Consider the following 22,474-nt stretch of genomic DNA (forward strand, 5'->3'; position numbering starts at 1 on the left):
AAGGAATATGGAGATTGCATCTAGGAATTTATTAGACTGAGTGGTACGGAGATTGCTTCTCGGAAGTTAGGGAGCTATGGGGATTTCCACAGAGGACACTGGAGACTTTCTGGGATTCTGAGATCTCTTGCTGAAGCCGTTGATGATGGCTTTGGCTGATGTTCTGCCAAGAGTTTTGGTGACTGTACACTAGGCTAAAGGGGCTTTGGTGACTCTGGGAACTTTGATGACTGTGGGGTTATGTCAGCTTCTGCTGATGAATGAGGAATACCGAGGACTCCTGTTTGGGACCTTGGGAACTCATGGTTAGGACCCTTTGGGGGAATATATGCAAGAACTGGGAAAATATATCTTTGGAATTTTGGTGGGTGCGTTTTGTGGTTACGACTGACAGAGAATAGTGTTGACTGATGACTGATAATATGGGGTACCTGGTAGCCATTGTCAATGTGTACTCCTAAGGGGAACTTTAGTTGGTAAGTTTGTATGATTAAATATGGGGACTCTGGACGGCGACGTCCAGTGCGCATGGAATCAAATGATTCAGGATACTGGAGATGGGGACTTAGTTTGCTCCCATGATAAATAATTTGGGGACTTCTGTTAGCAACGTCTGCTGGGGACATTTTGTGCAATTACTTGTGGTAAGGAATCTGGCACGCTTTATGAAGAAAAGGGGAACTCCATGTGGCAGCACTTTGTGGGAAGTCGTGATGGTAACTTTTAAAAATGTTCATATCGGGGGACACGGTTTGCACCTGTGATTAAGAATATGGGTACTCCTGGTAGCGTCAGTCAGTGAACATGGGGACTCAAAATAGGAACTTCTTTGGCTGCTCGTGATAGGGACTTTTGCTGGTACGGACGGGTAATTATGATAGGGACTTTGTGAGTACTAATAACAGGGACTTATGTGGACAGTAATAAAGGTGCTGTGTGTAGGTCCTCGTGACAGAGAATACAAGGACTTCCAGTTTTGACGTCAAATGAACACTGAGGCTGTGACGGGCACTTTCATAGGTACTCATAGTGGAGGAATAAACTGTATACGCTGTCCACTTTAACATGGTCTAAAATTGCCCTCTCCGTCATAAATCCTGAAGTATAACAAGAGAATAACACTGGAATACATTGCTCGTCACAAAAAAGTGCTATAGAAAGGATGTATAGCCGTAGTATTGTCTTACTCTACCACTGAAATACAGGAAATAAGCTCCAAAAGGATAAAAACTCTTCGCCAAGTTGAGATGAACAAATTATATTCATTGCACCCCAAGTTAAAGAATACTGAGACTCTTGATTCCAACCTCTAATGGGGACTTTTTGCGGGGACTCCTAGCGGGGACTACGAAAGAGCAACCCGACTTTCCCTTCCTTCATCTGGTGGGAGGAAGAAATGGAGGTAAGGGAGGGAAAAAGTATTCTCCCTCGATGATGGTTCTCAGGGGGGAGGAGAAAAAGGGAATGGAAAGGGAGGAAAGTCGTGTATGGCCGGAGCGAGAGACAGACAGACAGACAGACAGACAGACAGACAGACAGACAAACAGACAGACAGAGACAGAGACAGAGTGACAGACAGACAGACAGAGAAGGGGGGGGGAGAAAATGAATGTAAACATAGGATGAAGGAAACGCATACAGAGAGGAAGGAGAAAAATTAATGATGAGGGAGGGAGAGGATGAGGAAAAAATAACGAAAAAGGCGGAAGAAAAATGCAAGAGTGAGGAGCACAGGGAAAAACGGAAGTGAAAAAAGAAAAAGCCAAGCACGAGAGAGAGAAAGAGAGAGAGAGAGAGGGGGGGGGGACAGGCAGGCAGAGAAGAGACGGACAGACAGATAGACAAACAGACAGGAAAAAGACAGACAGACAGACAAAAAAGACACAGACAGACAGGCGGACAGATAAATAAATAGTGAGATGGATGAAAAAGAATATACAGTAAGTAGTCAGACAGACTGACAGACAGAAAAGAGACTGACAGAGAGAAAAGAGACTGTCAGAACTTCAGGCAGAAAGATAATCCAATAGGTAGAGAGGTAGATGAAATGGCAGATATGTTGACAGACAGACAGACAAAGCTAAAAGGAGAGAGAGAGAGAGAGAGAGAGAGAGAGAGAGAGAGATAAAAAGTAGCATACGAGGACTAACTTGAGAGAGGAGGAATTAAGGAGGGAAAAGAATGCGTATATAGCGGAGAAAATGGCCGGGGAGAGGACGAGAATGGGGCAGTAGTGAGCATGAGTGAAGAGGGAGGGGGAATGAGTAGGAGAGAGAGAGAGAGAGAGAGAGAGAGAAATTCAAGGACAGAAGAGAAAGAAAGAATGGGAATAGGGCTGTAGCGAGCGCAATAGAAGAGAGAAGGGACATGAGTAGGGAAGAGGAAAGGGATGGAAGGAGGAGAAAGAGGTAGGATAGCAGAGAAAATTGGGCAAGTGAAGAAAAGAGGGATGAAAAGGAAGTGTGCAGAGAGTGTGATGTGAACGTATGGGATGGATAAAACAAAGACGGAACAAGTAAGAAAGCAGAGAGGGGTGGAGAAAAAAGAGATGGAAAAAAGAGAATTAGAAGTGGACGGAGAAGAAAAGGTGAAGAAAATGAGAGTTGTAAAGAACGTACAGAGAGGAACGGAGAGAAAACGACACAGGAAAAATAATGGATGAGCGTCTAGGTAGGGGGAATGGATAGGAATGCCGTAAGGGAACAAAGAAGGGTACTAATGGGAACAAGGAATTTATATATAAGTGTATATAATATATATATATATATATATATATATAGATATATATATATATATATATATATATAGATATATATATATATAGATATATATATATATATATATATATATATATAGATAGATAGATAGATAGATATATATATATATATATATATATATATATATATATATATATATATATATATATCTATATATATATCTATATATATATATCTATATATATATATATATATATATATATATATATATATATATATATATATATATATATATATATATATATAAACCATATGTGTGTGTGTGTGGACAAACATAAATATTATCAATCATACGAAGTCATAATGGTGTAATTTTCGGCAACGTGCCCTATACCAATGCGCTGGTTCAGGCTGTGTGTGTGTGTGTGTGTGTGTGTGTGTGTGTGTGTGTGTGTGTGTGTGTGTGTGTGTGTGTGTGTGTGTGTGTGTGTGTGTGTGTGTGTGTGTGTGTGTGCTTGAGGACGCGCATGCGCATGCAGAATAACTTCTACGCTTTTTGTGTGGATTAGAATGAAACGCCAGGTGCGTTCGGCTGGTTCCGGGGAAGGTTTTCCACTACGTAAAAATCTTACAGCTTTAGAGGGGCCAGCCCTCACCAAATTTAAAATTCTCAGAAACAGTGAAAGGTGGGCAGATATGGCTTTGATATCTTAATACAGATAGTACAATGGACTCACCCGTAATGCGATGTTTGGCGAGCGTGACCCCCCTAATGATTCTGGGGATCAGCCCCCCTTCCCAAAATAAAAACGATTAGAAATAGGAAAAAGTGAGCACATGAACAGCAACGAAACCTCTCAGATCAGTTCGTTTGGTTCCTTGATGATGTCTTCCAGTATATAAAGTTTGCAAATTTTCCGCCATTATTTGTTGGGGGGTCAGCCCCCTCGCAAAATTGAAAATTCTCAGAAGTTGTGAAAAGGGAGCAGATGTGGATTTAATATTTTAGTACTGTACAAGCTGTACACTGGACTCACATCCCTAATGCGATACTTGGGAAGTGTGATCAGCCCCCTCCCCAAAATAAAAACTATTGGACATAAGGGAAAAATATGAGTAAAACTTCCTGGGTGAGTTCGTTTGGTTACTCCGAAGATCGTCCACTATGTACAGTTTTCCAACCATGATTTTTCTTGGCTCCAGCCCCCCCTCCCCCATCACCAAAATTTAACATTCTCAGAAATGGCGAAAGGAGGGCAGATATGGCTCTGATGTCTTACTGTATATTGTACAATGGATTCTCATCCATAATGCGATATTCAGGGAGCGTGATTCCCTAGTGAGTCCTGGGGGGGTCAGCCCCCCTCCCAAACATAAAAGCGATCAGAAATAGGGGATTGTGAACACATGGATTTCAAAGAATCCAGCATACATATCGTACGAATGAGTATGCAGTTTCCATGTTTTCTCTGCATGCATAGGATGAAACAGCACTTCTACTTTGTATATACTGTAGAGAGAGAGAGAGAGAGAGAGAGAGATTTTAAAAAATCATGCAAGTTAGGTAAGTTTTAACTATAGGCTGTATGATCCCGTATTAAGTGTATGTTTCTTTTCCAGGTAAGTGAAGGAACAGAAAAGAGCAGAGGACAGAAATGACAAGGTAAGAGAGAGAGAGAGAGAGAGAGAGAGGGAAAGAGGAGGGAGCGAGTTGAGTTAGAGCCAGAAATAATAACGTGGAAAACTGAGTGGCACAAGGAAAAAGGCAGGGAAAATAAGAGTAACGTCGAGAGAGAGACAAAGAGAGAGGGACTGGGAAGGAAAAAGATGAGGTTGTGTAAGAGTATTAGCGGAGGGGAATGAGTAGGGATATGGAGAGGAGTGGCGAGGGAATTAGTAGAGAAGAAGAGGGACGAGGGGAGGGAAGACAGAGGGAGGAAGAGAGAAGAGGGATTGAAAGAAGAGAGGGAGGCGTGAGTAGATGACGAAAGGGTTGAGAGAAAGGTAGATACAAGTCGAAAGGAAAGAGGAAAAACAGGAGAGATTAGTGAAAAATCAGAGAGGATGAGGTAAAAGAAAAAGGGAGGTATTAGATATGGAGAGATTAGAAAGAAACGATGATAAGAGGAGAGTTGCGTAAAGAGTAGGAAAGAGAAGTTGAAAAAGCCGGAAGAAAGGAATGCAGAAGAGATGGGACGAAAACAACGAAAGAAAGCAGGGTGAGGAAAATTGGAGGAGGAAAATGGAAACTTACTGATGAAACAAGAGGAGATAAGAGGAAGGTAAACAGAGAAATGGAGAGAGCATTAGATGCAGAGAAGGTAAGAGAGAGAGAGAGAGAGGGGAGGTTTCTGGGAGGGAAGGGAAGTCGATAGCAGTAGGGAAGGAAGAGGAAAAATATCTAGGATGGACCTAATTTTACAGAGAGGATATTAAGCGAAATGGGAAATAAATATGAAGGAGAATCATAAAGTCCTGAGAGAGTAGGAAACGGAAGAGGGAGAACTGAGAGGGGAGAGACTATATTTCGTCCACTTTAACTCGGGGACGGTGCTGGAGAGAGACGCCTTCACGATATGGCACAAGTATGACCAGGCGGCTCCAGTGTCCTGTTTTACAAACGTCCCCGAATGCCCTCCCTAATCCCCAAAAGGAGGATGGTGAACTGCAGGCGAAGGGCAGATTCAGCCTGCAGTTCACTGGGTTCACGTTTCTGATGAGCAAGAGGCCACAACAACAACAGCAGTAGCAGCAGCAGGTCAAGAACGTCATATATATTTTTTTTTCTTACTGCCATCTGGAGATTTTATTCAGTTTTTACCAGACCTGTTGAAATGAAAGAGTTAATGTAAGTTTTTTCTAACAGCGGTCGATCCAAAAGACTATCCGAAGCTGACTAAAATCGTCAACTGGTGACAAGAACAACTTAACAGGAAGAAGAACTCAGAGTGCAACCCCCACACCCTACAGGCTGCATAAGGGGATTGTGTGCTGTGTTATCTTGACCGTTGACTCATTGCTCTCGAACTCGTTTTACTTAATCCTTTCCTGACCCACATCCCGTACACCAAGCTTGACCCAAATCAGATCAGAGTGTTTAAGTTGACCTTTTGCTGTTATTTTGTCCTTTGACTTGTTCTGAAACTTGAATATTTTTGCATTTGGCCAATCTTAAACCATTCCGCCAAGTTTGGTCCAAATAATTTTAAAGCTGTTTGAGTTAAAGGGTTTATTTCATTTTACCTTTGTGCAACTATTCCCAAAAGAAAAAAAAATCACTTCCTTTCACTGAACCCCTTTGCTGTTTTTGGTGAGTTGACGTTCCCTCTGACCTGTGACTTATGATCTTATGCAACCAAAAATTAATTACCTGTTCCACTGAGGGTCTTCTACCAAAATGCCAAGTTTGGTGTAGTTACATTCGGTGATTTTTTTCCTCCATCATCTTTGCTAACAGACACAATGACATACAGATAGACAAACAGACCGAATCAAACTTAAAATACCATAATCATACTAACAGCCAGAATGAAAAAGACTTGAAAGGCAGATAAACAAACAAATCAAGCCAAATTTAAAACCCCTTCGCACTTTTTTCCGTGGGTGTAAATATACGTGTTTTGTTGAAAGGGCTAACTTGCCTAAAACTGCCGTCTCTTAAGTCTCCAAAACTGAGCTGTAACAAGAGAGTAACGCTAGAATGTGGTGCTGGTCACGAGAGAATGAAGTGGAAAGGATGATGAGTCGTAGTAATTGTCTTATATGCCATTGGTAGGAAAAATAAGCTGCAAAATGAAAGCTAAGTTAGGTGGGCTAACTGTAGTGGAAAAATGAGGAGTAAGAAAGCGGAGTGTACAAGGGAGGAAAATATGAAGAAAATATGAAGAAAGCAGAGTGTACAAGAGAGGAAAATAAGAAGAAAAGAGTAGGACAGAGATGCAAAGACTAGGGGGAAAAGGGGAGCTTGTAAAATGAAGAGGGCTTAGGAAAGGGAGGAAAAGGAAAAATGAAACAGAAAAGAGAGTGAATCTGAAATGGAGGAAGCTTAAAGGACTGAGAGAGAGAGAGAGAGAGAGAGAGAAGGGGAGGCTGGGTGTGATGATTGACTTAGTAATGATTGACAGAGCAGTGAATAAGAGACAGAGGTGCAAAAAAAAATGCTTGTAAAAAAAAAAAAACAAGTAGGTAGGTAGGTATTTAGAAAGAGAGAGAGAGAGAGAGAGAGAGAGAGATTGGCTGTGTGAGTGAGTTAGTAATTATTGATGAATTAATTTCGACCATGTGTGTGTGTGTGTGTGTGTGTGTGTGTGTGTGTGTGTGTGTGTGTGTGTGTGTGTTGTGTGTGTGTGTGTGTACATGTCTAAAAAAAAAGACAAGAGAAAATTTCCACGTCCAAAAATACCAACGAAAAAGAGAAAGAAAACAGTCTGCCAGATAAAGAGTCAGTGAGAGGAGAAATGACTGGGAAAGGGAAGGAAAATGAGCCTTGAACAAATGGAGGAAATGCTGGGAAATGGACGGAGATGAGGCTCGGACGATAAGGACTGAAGGACGACGGGGAAATGAGTGGGAAAAAGAGATGAAAATGTGTGTGCGTGCTTGTGTGTGTGTGTGTGTGTGTGTGTGTGTGTGTGTGTGTGTGTGTGTGTGTGAGAGAGAGAGAGAGAGAGAGAGCTTGCAGACAGGTAATCCGGCTGAATAAAAAGACGGAATGAAAAAGAACTTGAGAGAGGGAGACTGTAAAAAGAGGATGGCTGAAAGGAAAAAAAAGAGAAATAAGTGTATGTGTGTGTGTGTGTGTGTGTGTGTGTGTGTGTGTGTGTGTGTGTGTGAGAGAGAGAGAGAGAGAGAGAGAGAGAGAGAGAGAATGTGGACACACCCTTATGAAGAAGGAAGGAATGCAAAAAACGCAGAGAGAAATGAGAAAATAACTGAGAAGAGGGAGGAGAGAAATTAGTCGCCAAGGAACAGAGAACAAAGTGAGACAGACAGACGGATAGGCAGGCAAGCAGGCAGGCAGGCAGACAGCGATCGGAAAAAAAAATGGCAAGGCGTATTGTGAAGAAAAAAATAAAAGACAGATAGGTAGGTAGGTAGGTAGGTAGGTAGAGAGAGAGACTAATTAACTTTCTCCAGCTCGCAAGGCAAAAACCAAGACGGAGTAAATAGCATGGGATAAACAAGTATGACGATGGCTGACACACACACACACACACACACACACACACACACACACACACACACACACACACACACACACACACACACACACACACACACACACACACACACACACACACACACACACACACACACACACACACACACACACACACACACACAGGGGGGAGGAGGTAAAGCGATAGAAAATACACAAAAAGAAAATACGGTTAAGCTCAGTGCGAAATTCTAATCGAGTTCGCTGAAAGAATTAACAGATTTTTGGGAAAGAAATCAGAAGAATTCATTAGGATGTAAATTGCGAAATGGTAGAAAAAGGCAGGCAGTGGAATGAATGCGGGAAGAGTGTGTCAGTGTAACGCGAGGGAGAGACAGACAGACAGACAGACAGACAGACAGTCGAAAAGGAGGAGAAAAAGAAGAAAGGAAAGGAGAGGAACGAAATCTGTCTACAGATAAAAGAAGGCATGATCTGAAACTGAAAAATTGATTAAAATAACTAAACTAGGCAGCTTTAATAACTAAGTAAAAGCACGCATAAGCCAGCCTCATAAATAACCCGAGTTAATAATGCGTTTGTGGAAAGACTCAAAAAAATACAGCAAGGGAATAGACTGCTGATGGAGAGAAAGAATTTACTGTGAGTGAGAGATATGGTAATAGGATGGAGAGGGGACACATGAATCCCTGTGTAATTGTTCAAGGGAAGTGAGAGAGAGAGAGAGAGAGAGAGAGAGAAGAGAGAGAGAGCGGCAGAGATAAGCAGAAAACAAGCCAGCCAAAATCAGGAGAGAGAGAGAGAGACAGACAGACAGAGAGAGAGACAGACAGACAGACAGACAGAGACAGACAGACAGACAGAGACAGAGACTGAGTGCAAGTGAAATGCAGCGAGTTTATGAAGAGAGGAGGAATGTGAGAACCGCAGAGGGAAGAGAGGGGAAAACGACAGAGGAAAGGGGAGGCAGAGGGGAGGAAATTGGAGGGCAAAAGAGAGAGGAAGGGCGAGGAAATGAGGAATAGACGCTCGGGGAGGAATCAGAGGCGATGGGGAAGGTGGGGAATGGAAAACTGATAAAAGATTTGAGATAAGTGAATGACGGATAGATAAATGGAGGCGGAAGAATGAAAAAAAAAAAATGGAGGAGAATAACCGATGAATGAACGTGGAGTTGGGGAATGAAAACGATGATAGTAAAGAGGGAGGAAAGGAAAGGAAAACAGAAAAAAGATGGGTCTTAATGGAGATTGGGGTATGTTGATTGGAGAAACATCGATGAGAGGAAGATGATAAATAGAAAGCGAGAAAGACAAGAATAGCAGTGATAATAAAGAGCTGGAAGACAGGGATAGGGAGATAAAGGTCTGTAAATGGAAAGGGGAAAATAAAAACAAATACAGAGAATTAGAAGAACACTAAACAGATCGACTTGGAATGAAAGACTGAAATAAGGAGATTCAGAAAGAGGGTGAGGATGGGAAGCAGACACAAGATGGGAGACAAAGAATTTAAGGAACTGACTAGTGGAAAGAGGACAGGTGAAGGAAAGGGAGATGATAAAGATTTGAATAATATGGGAGAAATAAAAAGTAAAGAGAAAGTAAGAAATGGAAAAGAGACATGATTAGAGAAAAGGAAATGCAGGATAGATCTATGACCGAATGAGAAGAGAGTAAAAATGAGATAAATACGGATAAATAACTCGAAGAGAAAGTAATAAATAATAAACATGGAGTTAGGGAATACTGGATAAATGGAGGTGAAAGGGGAAAGGGATGATAAATATATAGTTAGGGAATGAAAACTAAATAAACGTAGAATTGAAAGAGGAAAGAGTGAAATATTGATGATTAATGGGGATTAGAGCCGCGGGGAGGAGTTACATGCGATTGGGGAATATGGGGAGTGGAAAACTGATAAGAGTCTGGAGAGAAAGGAATTAAGGATAAATGGAGGTTAAAGAAAGTACGGATGATAAATATAGGGTTTGGATAATGCTTAATAAGTGAACGTGGACGGGAGGGATGCAATAAGGATGATTAGTATGACAAAAAGGTGGAGAATGGATAAGTGATAAGAAACTGGAGGTAAGGGAATTTAGGATGGATGAAACAGATGTGGACGGAAGTGCGGATGATTAATATAGAGTTTAGTAAGTAGGTATTTCCTACTGCCTACAACCTCCAGTCTTATAAACTTGTCCAAGCATCTCGGAATGAAACGATCTTGAATTTGGCCTTTTTTTTATTTTTTTTTTCTTGGAACAATCTTGCGGATTTCTGGCCTTTTGTTCCTTCATCTTTGCGTAAAAAAAAAAAAAAAAAAAAAAAGATTAAGTGAAAGTATAAAGAAGAGTAAAAACGCATGCATCTTTTGAGACATGGATGCTTATTATGAAGTCATAAAATAAATAACATGAATAACGCCGAGGAATGTGGATATAACATGTTTAAGGTAAGGATTAAATAAAAATGGTAAATATAGTTGTTTGTCGATGAGAAGCGATGAAAAATAGTATATAAGAATGAAAAGGAAATACCGCACGGATATATGGGGCTAAAGGAAAGTAAAGGATGATAAACAGAGACAAGGAATAACAGATAAATGACTAGCTCGGAAGAGAAATAAATGAATGATAAAGATGGAGTTTGAGAATACTGACTATATGAACGTGGAAGGGATATAAGGATGGCAGATAGGAAGACAAGGAACGATGCATAAATGACAATATGGAAAGAGAAATGAATGAGTTATATGGTGCTTGAAAATGTTGCATATATGAGCGTGGAAGAGAATTAAAGATGATAAATAAAAAGACAAGAAAGGATAGGTTATGGACTGTTGTATGGAAGAGTGAGGGTGTTGTGAGCTCGATGGAGGGCAGACTGATGGCAGGGGACAGCGTGACATGGAGGCAGTTTGTTTGTGACCATCCCTTCTAGGTGGATAGACAGAGAATGGAGAAACTAATGACTCACAAATGTGTCGTTTGTAAACGGTAATCAGTTGAACGTGAAAGAAAAGTTGATAAGATGGAGTAAACTAATCCACTTGTATTGGAGAAATGAGCTAAAGATGATAAACAAGGGTAAAATAGCGAATGGAACTGATAAAAGACTTGTAATAAGAGAAATTGTGATGGATGTGTGACCGAGTGAGGAAAGAGTGAAATGAAGATTAGTCGAAACATATCTAAATGGAAAGAATTAAATGGATGAACAGTAATGGAAAACAGTTTAAGGAGATTAAGGATATGGGGAAATAACAAAAAGACAGTTTGAGGTAGAAGGGAGTAAGATTTTAATATGAGGAAAAATAATATATGATTAAAGAACGTGGAAAGGAAAATAAAATACGGAAAATAAGGATGATGAATAGAAAATGGACAGAGAATGGAAGAGAAACAAACTGTTCATAAAAAGACAACTAGTGTTAGGTTATGGGAGGGGAAAGGAGAAATAAATAACGATGGTAAACAGAGGAGTAAAAAACATAAACCTTTGAGAGAGAGAGAGAGAGAGAAGGAGAGAGAGGATAATTATGAAGAATCAAAAGATATTTAATTACCGAGTGGACGAATAAAATAGAAATCACTGATGAAAATTAGTTGATTCATGAACATGCAAGGCAAGGGATAATTGTCTTGAAAATTAAACAGGAAGAGAACGCCGAATAAGGGAAAAATAAAGCAATAACGATAAATGAGAGAGGAATGTTGGATAAAGGAGGAATGCAATAACAGTAAGAATGCTAAGTAAGATGACCCGAGAGGAATGGGGAAAAATAATTATTGCTAATAAGTAACAGAGTGAGAGAATATCGAATGAGAGGACAGGAAGATTCAGTTTAATAGGAAGATTAATAAAAAATAGAAAAATGATAGAATAACACGAAGAACAAAAGAATTAACAGTGAGTAAAGGGACCGTAAACAAGAAATAACAAATAGGGATAGGATGATGGTGATGGTGGTGGTGGTGGTAAAATTTGGCTTAAACAACGTTGATGTGATGTAAGGAAAGCAACAGTAAAGAGAAAATGATGAACAAGGATATAAAATTTACTCATCCCCAAAAGTTAAGTGAAAGACATGGCAGTATAATCATTTCCTGACGAAGGATGAGATAGTAAATTAAAAGATAGCAGACTGTAATACTGGGGAAGGCAAGATAGAGGGAAATGGATGGTTGAGAGAAGATAACAGACTGGAAGGTAGGGGAGATAGGAGAGGAGGGAGCATCGACATCGAGGAGAACAGACACAGTAATTAAAATGACACTGGACGGGAAGTGACAGATAAAACGGTAGATGAGATTAGTGAAGCTACAAAATGAGTGTATGTGAATAGGAAAAAATATATATCACTGAGAAGGGGTGAGTTACGAAATGAAAGATAACAGCGAATACTGGGAAGGCAAGATGAACAGAAGTATATGGCTGAAAGAAGATAAGAGATAATGAAATGGCTTTAGATAATAGATAACGGCAAGAGAGGGAGAGAGCATAAAAGGGAAGCAAGATAATGGGATATGAAATAATGGAGGAAAACTGAACTTCGTAAAAGGACCTACAAAAAATCCAGTTGACAGATGAAGATCCATGGAGATAAAAACACCAGGTGGCTTTAGGTAATAGATATTAAATTGGAAGGTTAGGGAGACGGGGGGATAGGGGCGTGAGATAATAGGATGTAAAGGAAGGAAAACGAGCGACCAAAATTGAAAAGAAATGAAGCCAGATAAATTTACGAATTCGGAAGGGCATACAGAGAAGAAAAAAAATAACAATAATAGTAATAATAATAATAATAATAATAATAATAATAACTAGACAAATCGAGCAATAAAACAAAAGAGGAAACGCGTACCTTTGTCCAGATTCTATAAAGTTTGTGTAGACAGAAAAATGTGTAGGGAGCACTAAATAAAATGGAACACTGTGGGAGGGAAAAGGATGCAGGGCTATTTTAAGACAGAGGGTGTGAGAGCACGTGAGGCGAAAGAGTAAAAAGAGATTATGGGAGACCAGATAGGAAAGACATAGAGAGAGAGAGAGAGAGAATTACATGTTTGCGGCACTGAGGTACGCAGGGAATATGTGGGTGATAATCTTTTCTGTACCCAGTGAGTCATTACCATAAGTTCACAAGTTTTATTTTCTTTTGTTGTTATATAATTCACATATTTAGTAGTGCTTGCCCGCAAAATTTTGCAGGACCAACTAATAGCCATTCCATCACAAAATGTTTGGAAATAATGTGGTCTTTGTTTCCATGCTGTTTCTGAGCCCAGTGACCAATTCTGACCAAAAGATGGAAAACATGATTTTTTTTTTTTTAATCGCGATTTCTGACGATATCACGTCGTCGTGTCGCGCGCGATATCTATTTTTTTTTTTTTTTTAGACACTCCCTTTACTTATTCCGACCTAATTCAAAGAGAATCAGGTCGATATCTGTTACCATTCTTGTGAAAGAAACGAACAATCGTATAGACAGCCTTTTTCGGGTCGCACTTTGTGACAGTTTCGCGCCGACGTGTCGCGCGCGATAGCCAAAAGTTTTGTTTGATATTTTTCTGACACCCCCTAGAATTACGCCGACCTAATGCAAAAAAAAATTAGGTTGATATCAGTTTCCGTTCTCGTGAAAGAAACGAAGAAAGGCACAGACATATATACACATAGTTTGACTTTATTATTTAGATTTATTTACTTATTTATTGCGAAAGAGATTATCATGCACCTGGCAGTGGAAGCAGATGAAGGGAAGACTGTTATATTTAAATTACCGTAGCAAGTTATCCAATAAGAGAGGGGACGGTGAGAGTTTAATTACGTGGAAGAGAGGAGTCAAGAATTTATATATATAAAAAAAACGAAGTTCGTCAGAGTGTTTTTTACGCTGCTTTCTCCAGCACCAGATTATTATTATTATTATTATTATTATTATTATTATTATTACTTTATTATTATTATTATTTTATTATTGATGTTGATAATGATGATTATGATGGTGGCGGTGATGATATGGTGATGATTATATTATTATTATTATTATTAGTAGTAGTAGTAGTAGTAGTAGTAGTGTTATTATTATTATTATTATTATTATTATTATTATTATTATTATTATTATTATTATTATTATATTATTATTATTATATTATTAGGAGTAAGCTTAGGAGACATCACCAACCTGTCAAGTGCATCTTCGCCTCGATAAAAAGAAAAAAAAAATTAGTATAGAGATTCTTCCAGTGTCGAGAAGAATGGCCTGGATCAAATGACAAATGTATGAGTGTAGAGAAATAACTAATTCCTTGTAGCAGAGAAGGGAAAAGTTTGTAAGAAATGGCAGGAATGATATAACGTCTTTTAAGCATTATTTTAGCTAACGTAGACCAGATATATTCAGCTTAAGATTCGCCTTGTAGTGAAGACGTTAAGGAAGGGTACATAATACACCTTCAGTAAGAAATTATCTCTTCAGAGCGGGCTATTGTAAACCATCTTCAGGTAGCAAGAAATATTTATAGTAAACTCGTTTTAGTGAAGAAAAAGAACAGCGAATGTTTCATATGTCCCCGAGAAATAATGAAAAAAATACAGAAATAAAAAAGCTTGTGAAGAAATGGAAGGGAAATGAGAGAGAGAGAGAGAGAGAGAGAGAGAGAGAGAGAGAGAGAGAGAGAGTGGATGAAAAACAGGAAACTCAAGAGGTCAAATTATGGCAACGAGGGATGGAAAGAGACCATTGTGAACATCCGAGAGAGAGAGAGAGAGAGAGAGAGAGAGAGAGAGAGAGAGAGAGTGAGAGAGAGAGAGAGAGAGAGAGGAGGGGGGAGGGAGAATATAAAGCAGGGAAATACTTAAGAAAACAAAGGAAAGAACAAAAGAGAATAGAAAACAAGACAAACAAAAACGAACAAAGAAAGGAATATTTGGCAGAACGAGGGAGAGAGAGAGAGAGAGAGAGAGAGAGAGAGAGAGAAGCATAAAAGAAACCAACCAGAAATATGAGAGAACTTGGCAAGTATAATTCAAAAGGAGAAAATAATGAGGAAGAATGACAGAAGAATGCAAGAACAAACACCCAGACAGTATGATCAGGTTGAAATGCAAACAAGCGTCAGTGGAGGTGAAAAATGAATAAAGAACGGGATAAGCAGAAAAATATAATGCTGAACCTAGGAGTACGAGAAATCTGATATGAGACTGATACACATTTCAAGACTGTAGTGCATTGGTTGGTAAAAAAAAATAATTATTAAAAGTTTATGGGAAGGAGTAAAAAGATCAAAATTAACCCCATCAGGAAAATTGTGTATATATATTTTGTTTTATTCCTTCTGTTTAGTTTTTAATTAATTTGGAGGCAGGTCAACAAATGGAGCAAGAGCGTTTGAAAAAAATCTTGTAAGCTGAAAAAAAATCGTTTGGGCGTACGGGGCAATATTGAAAAATAATAATAATAATAATTGTCACTCAAACTCGACTAAGGAAGAATTTTATCGTAGAGAATAAGAGCATGAATTAATTAAACGCCAAAAAATAAGTGGAAAAGGTAGACGTAGATATTCAAAACATTTAGAGAATATTCCAAGCATCAGCGAGGAATAAACCGAGAATGTGAATGGAAAAAGCAGGGGAGAAAAACTGGGTACAAAAACATAGTAAAAGGAAGAGAAAAAGAAAGAAAAATGAAACTACAGGAAACTCACCAGGCAAAAGTATGGGAAGTATGAAAACGAGAGAGAGAGAGAGAGAGAGAGAGAGAGATTACGAACGCAATATTTTAATAGAAGAATAGCAGTCTTGATCAGTAAGAAATATTTTTAATCCAGATATATCTACCAAGATAAAAAGAAAATAATTAGAGACGAGAAATAAAAGGTCAGGGTCATGCAGAAATGCGAGAAGAATATTATGACTGATTTAATTTATACAACTGAGGGAAAAAAAAAAAAGATACTATAGACACGAAGAGGATATTGTGGAAAAAAAAAAAGACGACATTAGACAGACAGACAGGTAGATGGTAAACAGATAATAAGCCAGAGAGACAAAAGCAGATTTATAAAGAGTGGAAGATAGAGACTGAACTAGATGGGTACAGATAAAGATACATAGAGGGAGGAGGAGGAGGAAAAACGAAAAAGAGAAAGAAAAGAGAGAGCAGAAAAGAAGAAAGGTGAAGCTAAAGAGAATTATCCAGAAAGAAAGAGAATACAGTATTACAAAGAAAGCAGATCAAGTAAAGATTAAATAAACGAGGGAAGGAATTAAAGAAGAAAGAAGACAAAGGGCAAAACTAAAGGAAGATTAAGGCACGAGGAACAATGAGAGAGAAACAGACAAACAAACAGACAGACAGACAGACAGAGAATAATAAAAAGAGACTATGAAATTGAGAGTAATTGAGAAAGAAGAAAAAAAGAAAAAGCATACACAAAAGATAAAATGAAAACTGTGGGATTGGGAAATGAAAAAGTGTGAATAGACAGAGAAAGAGACAGACAGAATGACTGAGCAAGCGGGAGAGAGAGAGAGAGAGAGAGAGAGAATGAAAGGGAAAAAGGATTAAAACCACTAATTTAGAAGCGATCAAGCGTAGGGAGGATGAAAGGGAGAGAGAATAATTGGAGAGTCGGGAGATAATGATGAAAGGGCCGTGAGAGAGAGAGAGAGAGAGAGAGACTTTGCAGATTCTAACACACACACAACATCAGAGGGAGAATTTAATCGAGTCTAACACACACACACACACACATTTAAAAGCGACATAATCGGCAGAGAGTTGGCCTGCAGTCCTACCGGACCCAGGTTCAAATCCCCGCTGTAGCAGGGAACAGTTTAAGGATTTGAATTTCATTAAATCAGACTTTACTGTTCTACCAGAAGACCCGCCGACGTGTCGTAAAAACACCTCCGCTAATACCAATACACCAGTCCTGTGTGAGACAGCCCTAGCATGTATTCAATATGGATGGTGGGTGTTAGCGCCGAAGTGGTGACATGTAGAGAGGCGTATGGTTTGTAGGAGGACTACTGGGCCTTGAGAGCAGGCTGTGAAGTCTATGCCCAGAGTCGGACACATAAAAAAAAAAAAAAAAAAAAAAAACGACAATTCTGTACATCTGCACTCGAGAACATTTACCGTATGACTAAGAATACAGGTGGCCAGTTTTATACATGCGCAGATACATAAACACAGAACTACATTAATACACCCCTTCACAGTCGTCCAAGTGTACATTTACACAACTGCACAGTTTTAGAACTTTGGACTTACAAAGGTATTCGGTTACAGATCAACACAATTTCAGAATTCTTGCATGAGCACTATAATTACATAATCACATAAATACTCAATAACACAATTACAAATAATCACAGATTCAAAACTAAATTTACACTTCGTAACCACAGTTCCCCAACTACACTATTATACAACTTGTTACACACCTACACAGTTTTAGAACCGCAATTACATAACTGCACATTTACATAAGTACACTTACACAGGTACATAACTACAATACAGAGTGACCATATGGCTCGTCGTGTGTGTACATCCGGACAAAAGCATGTACAGTAGATTAAACGATAAACTACCAAGAATAGCTTTTGCATAAACACACTTACATACGCAGTCACACGCCGACTTACATCCCCACCTAGTCATTACACATGTTCTCTTTACCTATTGTCGCGCGAGCGAGCGCGCGCGAGCGCACACACACACACACACACACACACACACACACACACACACACACACACACACTGTGTCTTTTTGTTTATTTTTGTCTGATATTGTTGTATTGTAATTCTATCCAGTTATCATGTCTTTCAGTATGTCCACATATCTCTCTCATGTCTAAATACTTAAGTGCCTTCCGCTCTGCTCATCTGTCCTAGTTTCTGTTATGTTTCCTCAAGTCATCAGTCTACCTCCAAGACACCAACAGAATGCTGATACACTGCATCTACCTTACATCACCTGGCGTTTGTGCAATGTATATGCCTTAATGTATAGCTAGTTGTACGATGTAGTTGTAGGGTTGCATAGTGTGCGTGGTAGAAATTTTGTTGTGGCTAGATCAGAATATTTGCAAGCACAGAACAACCTTATCGGCTTTGAGCTGTTGACCTTCTCCAGGCAGTAGAAAGCAAGACTCCACTGACACAAGACCTGTATCACTCGGCTCAGTAAATCAAGAGTCTTCATACTACCTTTGATTCTTCGCCTGCATTTGTTTCGTCTATCAACTACTGTTACCAAATGGTGTTACAAAATGGTGGCAGCGGTGGGCAACGGTGTTGGCATAGTAACAGTCAGTGATTTGTCAGTATATTATGCACTAAAACTTTTGCCTTGGCGTTAGAGACACAGGAGAGGTTACTGAACGTTCATCGTAAATTAGTTATATTGTTACACGTGAATGAAACAGGTACACAATGCACAAGTTTTCTGATGTCTTACTAAAACAGGATGATAAGATTAATATTGTCACAGAAATATCGTATATCACTTTCCATCTTGACTCACTGTATCTTTCCCTCCAGTCATGAACACTGCAAGTAGGGGTTTTTGTTCGCCATTTAGTAGATGCTGTCAGTGGTCATGTTACTCTAGACTCCGTTCCAATACCATTAGTCTTGGAATGGGCTTACACTGACTTCAGTCTTGATCTTATTTTCCTTCTCCTGCCCAGAATTGTACTATTCTGTGTTTGAAGCTACCTTCCTTTCCAAGACTTCCAGGGTCCATATCCCATTTCGTTCCACAGTCAGCTTTGATCTCTTCAACTAATTCCTTTCCTCTGCTCTTCAAAGGTTCTGTATGCACTGTATCTGAGTCCTTTGAATTTTTTTCTTATGTCTCACGACCACATGTCCATTGCCTTTGTCCCGTCTTACAATCGTGTTCGTCAGTTGCACAGTTCCTTCGTCTTTGTCCTGCTTCCTCTTTATTGTCCTCCCTAGCACAGATGCTCCCTGCGACAATGCTCTAGTCCGTAATCTTTTGGTGAAGACTATTTCTTCTGCATGTTCTTTCACACCTGCTCCAAATATACCTATTTTCCATACTCCCTTGGACCATGTGTACTACTACTATTTTCGTGGTTTTCTTGGTGTTACTTGTCCGAACGCCCCTGTCAAGTCACACGAAGCATCTGGTCTTCACATTGCTCCAGATTTTTTGTCCATCAAGCCAAAACCTCATTCTGCATACCCAGTACGACAACATTCATTCATTCATTCATTCTCATAATTTCATTCCTTCTCCTAATTTCGAAAGCTTTGTGCCGATTAATATCTCTTCCACATTCTCCACTGATGATGTAAATATTACCCCTTCCCTGTTGGACATGATTAAATTCCTAAACAGCACCAACTTTATGAATGTTCAAATGTCTCATTTCCTTAACCACTCCTTCCTGAGCCCTTATTTGATGTACCCTTCTGTCGTGTTCAGCCTTGTAGGATTCCTGATCATAACAGTCCTTTTCACTGCTGTGCTAGATTAAAAAATATATATATATATAGATTCCTACAAAGTTAGGCCAGGAAAAACGTGGAATTTGTTAAATCTGGATTCCATGTGAAACATGCAGTCTGATCCTGGATCAGAAATGGTTTGCAGTGGGAACATGACAGCACCTGTCCCACTACCTCCCACGGCCCTGCCTCCCCCGTCAGTGCCAAGTCCACCACCAACGGTGCCACCGCCGCCTCCACCTCCGCCTGAACATAATTGTTGTACTGGATTAACACGCAAGAGATATCACATTCTTATCTAGTGTTATACTATTAACCCTTTTGAGAACGTTGGCACAATTTATGGTGTTTTCTTACAGCCTCCAGACGATTTCAGTCACCGTAGAAAGGGTCGTGTACTAACGAGAATAATGAATGCTATTAATGAAGGTATCTGAAACCTTTCCAGTTCGAAAAGTATCCCCCAAACTGAAGATAATCATTAAGAGGAAGCAAGAATAGACTAGAAACCAGGTCATCGTAGTGAAGGGATTGATGGTGTTTTGATGACGTTTGGTGAGGCCATATGGGAGACTGATAATGGTGATAATGAATACAGATCTACAAATTGTTCTCTACACCATCAAGGCTCAAACCCACAACCACACAGCCCACTAGCCCACCACTCAGTGTATTCCATTACCAGCCTGTGTGTATTCATATCCATAGCTCTCTCTCTCTCTCTCTCTCTCTCTCTCTCTCTCTCACACACACACACACACACACACACACACACACACACACACACACACACACACACACACACACACACACACACACACACACACACACACACACAGCATTGCACCATACACCTCCCGTCGTAAACAAAAAGTGAATGGGTCCTTTCATTATTCACTCTTTTTTCTCACACTGGCTCAAATGTTGCAATGAATGACGCATATTTTCACGAGTATTTTTGGTTTGTTTCCAAAATACTCACGAGCACGCATAGGATTTTTTCATGCATTTTTAAAACATTTTTGTGTAGTAATTTGTTGAATATTACGTAAATGCAAATACAAGTCCACTAACATTTTTTTATACGTTCGGAAAATAATGCTTACTATCATATATATAAATATTTAATGTTGTCTCTCTATTCTCGCATTCATATAAACTGCGAATAACAAGGGTTCATTGTCTTGCATATTTTGACGTGTAGTTTCTGTTGAGTTCATATGCATACAGAATTTTATACAGATTATGAATATACACAGAACCTGATATAATGTTCTGCTGACAAGAGTGTGTGTATAATGGATTGCCTTCAGTCATTTTCATTTTCACACATACAGATACGCCTGAACTGCTACATAAATACTCTGATGCATAGACATGGATACATTATTGCACTGATGAACAAACCGACCTGTGGATCATCATATATATATTTGCGTGTGTTTATCCTTATACATCCTTCTGAAATATAGATGGATTTGTTCCTGCTATAGTTGGTTTGTTTTCATCTGACGGAACTGGAATACTTCGACAACATGAATACTGAAGTCGTGGTTATGTGGAGCTCTACTAATCTCCATGGTTACTAGTCAGATTAGCCCTCCAGTTCGACTACACTTGGCCATCAATTGCACTGAAAAGGGATAGGCATCTTTGTAAGGTGAAAACTACGGTATATTCAGTACTCATAAATACATACACACCTCACGAACGATCTGTATACACCCTTTTCATACATATACCTCACGCGGCCCGTACACATTTATACACACACAGTTTCAGTATACGACACTTCCATTCACATACCTCAAACAACCACCAACTATTAATACTCGCTTACAAAATCTCTGCCTACGCGCGCGCGCGCGCACACACACACACACACACACACACACACACACACACACACACACACACACACACACACACACACTCTCTCTCTCTCTCTCTCTCTCTCTCTCTCTCTCTCTCTCTCTCTCTCTCTCTCTCTAAATTCACTCACACATTTCAAACAAACTCTGAACATTTATACACACGCATGAACATTAAATACAATTGCATGAAAATAACGGCCCATTAACAGTAGCCAGAGAAAGAGGTAATTTTCCCATTTGTAATCGTCAACATTAGATTTCAAGAATACCTGGTAACTCTCTTTAGGTCATCGCTTGTAATAGCCACGCAGTTGGTAAAGACAATGGCTCATTAGTAGGTTGGGAATAGTAAATAGTATAATTATTTAAAAAAAAATAAATAATAATAATAATAATAATTAATTATTATTATTATTATTATTATTATTATTGTTATTATTATTATTATTATTATTATTATATTATTATTATTATTATTATTATTATTATTGTTATTATTATTATTATTTTTATTTTTATGTATTATAACAATAATAATAATACCAGCCGGTTTGCTTTGTTTCTTCCATATGCCTGTGTTGTTCTTGCCGTGTATCAAAAACTTGTATGTTTTTCTCTGTACACATGTTTTCAAAGCAGGGTGTGTATTATTCTTTATTCGCTAAACGGTATGAGTAATTTCCTCAGCAAAAGCAGGCGACAATGATTATGCCACCGCCCACCTATGGTGGAGAAAGCATTAAGTGGTTGGTCTGTTCGTCCGTGCGTGTGTGCGTGCATAGGTCCGTGTGGCCGGAACACACCTGTGGGCCCTTTATCTCCTGACCCCTCTACGGATTTCCACCAAATTTTTGTCAGTGATGCAGTATGGGATGATGCATTGATCAGGTCAGCTAGGTTAAGGAGCCAAAGGCCAAGGTCATAATGAGTCCAATTAGCTTATCCATGTGGGCGCAGTATGTCCTGAACCCCATGACGGATTTCTATCAAACTTTTGTCAGTGATAGAGTATAAATGGACGATGAACTGATTAGGTCAGCAAAATCATGAGGTCAGTGGCCAGTGTCATTCGACGTAGTTTTTCCTTGTGGGCGCAATGTCTCCTGAACTCCTTAACGGATTTCGACAAAATTTTAGCCATTGTCACTGTATGAAGGGACGATGAACTGATTAGGTCAGCAAGGTCAAAGGGTCAAA

Source organism: Coenobita brevimanus, chromosome 97 (genome assembly GCF_032717465.1).
Source record: "Coenobita brevimanus isolate Jiangsu-jjx chromosome 97, ASM3271746v2, whole genome shotgun sequence".
NCBI classification, from domain to species: Eukaryota; Metazoa; Arthropoda; class Malacostraca; order Decapoda; family Coenobitidae; genus Coenobita; species Coenobita brevimanus.